Source organism: Microtus oregoni, unplaced genomic scaffold, assembly GCF_018167655.1.
Source record: "Microtus oregoni isolate MIOR12 unplaced genomic scaffold, Mior012 000063F_ref0000156, whole genome shotgun sequence".
NCBI lineage: Eukaryota > Metazoa > Chordata > Mammalia > Rodentia > Cricetidae > Microtus > Microtus oregoni.
This window is the reverse complement of record NW_024543873.1, coordinates 9780550-9786549: the sequence shown is the minus strand read 5'-3', so window position 1 is coordinate 9786549 and position 6000 is coordinate 9780550.

Below are 6000 nucleotides of genomic sequence, written 5' to 3'. Positions count from 1 at the left end.
GTGGTTATTAGGACAAATATTTAGAATGCAGTTAAGAATCACGCTAGTTTAATAAAGTGATGGTGTTTGTGTGTTTTCCTCCATGATCTTACTAGCCCTGGGTAGTTGGCTAGTTTCCAGTACCAGGCACAATTTCCCTCTAATTAAGCAGGGAAATTGTTCCAGCTAGAGAGTTGTTGGTTACTGTCAAGATATGCATACCCCTATTGTACCCTCAGGGTTATAGTTTGGCTGAATTCTTTTTTTTTAAATTTTTATTTATTTATTTATTAAAGATTTCTGCCTCCTCCCCGCCACGGCCTCCCATTTCCCTCCCCCTCCCCCAATCAAGTCCTCCTCCCTAGTCAGCCCAAAGAGCAATCAGGGTTCCCTGCCCTGTGGGAAGTCCAAGGACCACCCTCCTCCATCCAGGTCTAGTAAAGTGAGCATCCAAACTGCCTAGGCTCCCACAAAGCCAGTACGTGCAGTAGGATCAAAACCCATTGCCATTGTTCTTGAGTTCTCAGTATTCCTCATTGTCCGCTATGTTCAGCAAGTCTGGTTTTATCCCATGCTTTTTCAGGACCCAGGCCAGCTGACCTTGGTGGGTTCCCGATAGAACATCCCCATTGTCTCAGTGTGTGGGTGCACCCCTCGCTGTGGGAACACAGAGACTATGGAAGCAGTTGTTTTTTTTTCTGTGTTTTCCCTTTCTGTTTGGATGACTTAGTTTAAGATTAAAAGCCTGAATCTATCTGGTTAGCTACCTGAGGTGATATTGCCATTCCTTTGCCAGGAAAAGGCAGTTAAACCTACAGTGACAGTATACAATGGAGAAAAATTGGTTCTCCAATTACAGGGAGTTTTTCTCAGAACCGATAATGGAAGAAATTATAGAGATTTAATGGAGGAGGGGCACAAAATAATAGTAATATTTGTGAATTACTGTGTAATTATTGCATCAGCCTTGAGTACTTGTGGATTTTAGAAAAAGAGTAAGCACTGTAGTTCATTTCATTGAACTTTACCTATTTCTTGATAAATGTGGTATTTCTACTTTCTTTTTCTATACCATGTATGAGAAAGCTGAGGCTTTGAAAAGTTCAGTAAGACTTCTGAGGATATGTGCTATTTTTTTATTCCTCTTTACTCTTTTGGCTCTTTGGGGAGGGGTCCACTATCCAGCTCCCAAATAAATACACACTCGGAGGCTTATTCTTTCTTATGAATGCCTGGCCTTAGCTTGGCTTATTTCTAGTCAGCTTTTCTTAAATTATTCCATCTCCCTCTTGCCTCTGGGCTTTATCTTTATCCTATATACCTTGCTTTACTTGTTACTCCAGAGCTTGCTGTGTAACTGGGTGGCTGGGCCTCTAGAGTCCTCCTCTCTTTCTCCTTTTCTCACTTCTTCAGCTCTTCCAAGATTCCTTCAATTTATTCTCTCTGCCTGCCAGCCTAACCTAGCCTTTCTTCCGACTTGCTATCGATCATTTACCTCTTTATTAAACCAGTCAGAATAACACGACTTTACAGAGTTAAACAAATTCAACATAAAAGAATGCAACATCTTTGCATCATTAAACAAACATTCTACAACATAAACAAATATAACACATCTTCAATTAATTTTCTACAGCATATATGGTATAAGGTAAAGCCTTATTTCAGCTCAGGCTTATAAAAATCCAGAATCCAAACATAACTATTTTTTAATGGGTGGGAGGTCATTTACTGGAGCACGAACAGCTTAGCATCATTGCAGAAAGTGACACTCCTTCCTTCATCCACCATTAACTGTCAATAGCCCTTCCCCTTTATATTATAAAATGTTGGCAAGACCAACCCCTGTGCAGATCTTAGGTGGATACAAGCTTAACTCTTAACTACTAAATGAAATCACAACTTCTGCTTCTGAAATATTGAGATTTGTTTTACAGGTAAGAATAGTGATCTATGATGTTAGTCCCAGAACTTAGGAAACGAGGTAGGAGGACAGTGAGTCCAAGGACAGCCTAGACTACAGATGGGGCTCTACCACAACAGCACCATCACCAGTGACAGTAGCAACCGCAGCATAAAACAAAAGCCAGTGCTTCAAGAAACTCACTTGTCCACATGCTCAGGGAATGTGGATGTTTTACCAAAGTGGGCAATAAACATAAGACATTGATCAACTACGACATAAATGAACTTTGATGACTTTGTGCCAAGTGAAATGTTAGTAACAGAAGAACAAATACAAGGTGAAAAGTAGAAAGATGGCAGTCAGGACAAAAGGTGGAGGCAGGAGATACAGGGGACAGTTGCATACTAGCTCTGGGATTTCATGTTGAATAAAATGTTAGCTGCTATCATCAAAATTAAAATGACCAAAACAACAATCCTTGATTTCTTACTGTTCTAGGATCTAGCAGTCTGGACTGAGTGTAGATTCGGTGACTTATCTCTGTTCAGCGTGGCATCACTCACGTGGCTGGGCTTATTTATATGCATAATGGTGGCTAGCTAGCTATCAGCAGGGATAATGGTAGTGAATGAGAGAAGTGACATTTACATTGGAGCTGGTTAACCTGAAATACTTCCCATGATTATTGGGTTCAACTAAAAGCAAGCGGAACAAGCTCTAAATGAAAAGTGCTTTTTGCATATGATCTGTTTGAGTCTGCTTATGCTCAGGCATGACTGAAGTAAGTCACTGTAGGAGGACTGATTACGGATATGGGGAGCAATGATTAGTGGTAGCCAAGATTATATCAGTCAGTTTGAAAATGTCTAAAAATTGGGATTTTTCTCTAAAAGCATTGGTAATACACAAATTCAACTCAGGACTAGAAATATATGGACAACTGAAAACAAATTCTAGGCACAGGTGTTGCTGTTCTACAATTTAAGAATTTAATACTACTTAGTATCACCCTTTATAGTATCAAGATGGCTTTAGTGCAAATCTTCTTACAATTAGAAGAGCCATCAAAATTTCTTCACTCAGCAGTCATAAGTGATTTTGCTTCTTTCTGCCTTTATGATCCCGTGATTCATCCTTTCCCCCAAATTTACCATCCTTCATCTGTAATAGTTGTTCACTTTGGGGATTTTTGCTTGTCTTTTCTGATGTGACTGTTGTCTCTGATCTTTGTTTGGATGAAGTCTCATCATTGAGGATTCTATTTAACTTTTGACTTCAAAGGAAGTCTTTCTTGTGTACCCTTTCTGAGGTAGTCTCTTCCAGCTTTTATCATGTGCTACCTATACTCCTTATAAACCATTTGCTTCTTTTCTTTGTAGCAGTGAGCATTGCCTGAAAATTACCTATTTCATTTTCACCCGAAATTAACCTACGATTAAGCTATTACATTATTACTTGATTATTATGCTCCTCATAGTATAATATATGGTCCTTATATGCATTAATTTGCCTCTATACTGTCAAGAACACATGGGAAGTACTCAATAAACACTGCCGGAACTAACTAATAACTCAGAACCTAGTCTACTCAAAGCTTAAATTAGAGGTCTTCACCCCTAGGATGGAGATGTTATATTGTCTTTCAGGCCTTTTCCACTCAAATTTTATGCTTTTCATTCATATAATTTCAATGAAATTCCACCAGATGATAAAGATGTTAATAGCAATGAATGTGGATGAATATATAACTGTTTTATGTTTGAAATAAAATTGTCTATAGTGGTTTTTAAATGCATTACATGTAGATAGTTTGGGATAAAAAAAATTGTGATGTGCCAGGGAGTGGTGGTGCATGCCTTTAATCCCAGCTCTTGAGAGGCAGAGGCAGGTGGATCTCTGTGAGTTCAAAACCAGCTGATCTATAAGAGCTAGTCTAGGACAGTATCCAAAACAGAGAAACAAAACAAAAGAGAGAGAGAGAGAGAGAGAGAGAGAGAGAGAGAGAGAGAGATTGTGGTGTAATTTAAATTGAAAAAGTTAATAGATATTATTTTATTTCTGGCTATGTGCCATTGATAAGGACAGAGAAGGCAGGATGAAGTTTTTGCTTGAGTGAAACCAGAACATCATTAAAATCATATATATAGACTCAAAAGCTTCTCTGCTTGTGACCAAAGCCCATGTTTGTCTCATGGTAGCTGTGGAGGTATAGGGACGTCATTCAAGCCCTTGTGATTCAGAGCATACTTCTGTGTAAAAGGGACAATAATAATAACACCTACTTCATTTAATTGTGTTTTAACTGTTAACATTTAGTTTTAGAAACATTCCTAGAAGAATGTATTCTACCCTGAGCACATTTTCCTCTGCTTCTTCCCCCTTTAACCCCTCATATCCCTAGTTAGTATGCTTTGTTCCCCTAGCAGCACCAAGTTTCACTTCTACTTTTAAGCCATAATTTAGTATTTCTTTATGAAATCTAGGACCCTCAGATGTGAAAAAACTTATTTATCACTTTGAGACTGGTTTAACTCACTCAATATGATTATCTCAGTAAGTTCCAATTTCCTTTAAGCAACTTTTTTCTTCTTTATGACTGAAAAAATTTCATTACATATCATGTTTATGTAGTATTTTATATATAATGTTTTACATAATTATATATAATATATATGATATTATTCTTATCCATTTTTGTTATTGGTTACCTATGTTGGTTCCATAACTTAGCTTTTATGAATAATACTACAATAAACATTGATTGTGAGTATCTCTGGTGTCTTGACTTGGAGTACTTTGGGCAAATACCCATAAAGAGTGTATTTGGGTCATATTATAGATCTGTTTTTTGAGAAACCACCATACTGACTTCCATAGTAGCTGGCCTAGTTTACATCATATTTTAGTTACTGTCCTATTACTGTGAAGAGATAACATGACCAAGGCAACATGTAAAAGAAAGAATTTAATTGTGGACTTGCTTAAATTTTCAGAGGGTGAGTCCATGATCATCCCAGAAGTGAGCATGGCAGCAGGCAAGTAGGCATGGCACTAGAGCCGTAGCTAAGAGCTTAGATCTTGATCCATAGGTAGTGTCAGACGAGACTGGCATGAGCTTTTGAAACCTCAAAAGTCTTCCCACAGTGAAACACCTCCAACAAGGCCACACTTCCTAATCCTTCCTGAATTGTCCACAACTGGGAACCAAGAAATCCAATAGATTAGTCTATGGGGGCCATTGACATTCACAGCACCACATATGACCCCCAGAAGTGTGTGAGGATTCCCTTTTGTCCACATACTTGCCAGCATTTGTTGCTGTTTGTTCTTTTTAAAATTATTTTATCTTTCAGAATTTCATACTTGTATACAATAAAATATGACTATATCCACCCTCCCATTTCCCCACTCCATCTTTTTCCATGTTGATGTGGGATTCCCCTCTGTATGCTATGAATATGTTTTATGACTGTTTGTTAGTAAGGAAGCTGCTTTGGCATTTGGCAGGGCAGAATATAGCCAGGCTGGAATAGATATAGAGTAGGAAGAGTCAGAGAGACATCATGTAGCTGCCCAAAGGAGACAGAGGTCAAAACCTTACTGGTAGGCCACAGTCTCATGGAGATACACAGATTAGTAAAAATGGGTTAATTTAAGATGTAAGAGCAATCTAGAAATACACCTAAGCTATTGGTCAATCAGTGTTGTAATTAATACAGCTTCTGAGTGACTATTTCTGGGTGTTCTGAAAGCCGTGGGGGTAGTTGCAGCAGGAAGTCATGGGAGGTGGGTAGCTCAACTGCACAGTAGGGCCATACAGTAAAACTGAGTCACGTGGGCATGGGCCCGCCAGGAAACTGCTAAGTCATGCAGCAGTAGCAAAAAGAGGGCTGTGCACACTTTCCATCTACACTTTATAGTATATAAGACCATGCCCAAAGTGGGCTTGATGGAGGAAGGTCATTGGTTAAAAAAATAAAGAAACTGCTTGGCTGGCCCTCATTGGTTAAAACATAGGCGGGAGGAGTAAACAGAACAGAATGCTGGGAGGAGGAGGAAGTGAGCTAAGACTCGACAGCTCTCCTCTCGGGAACAGAGGCCTCAGAAGAGACGCC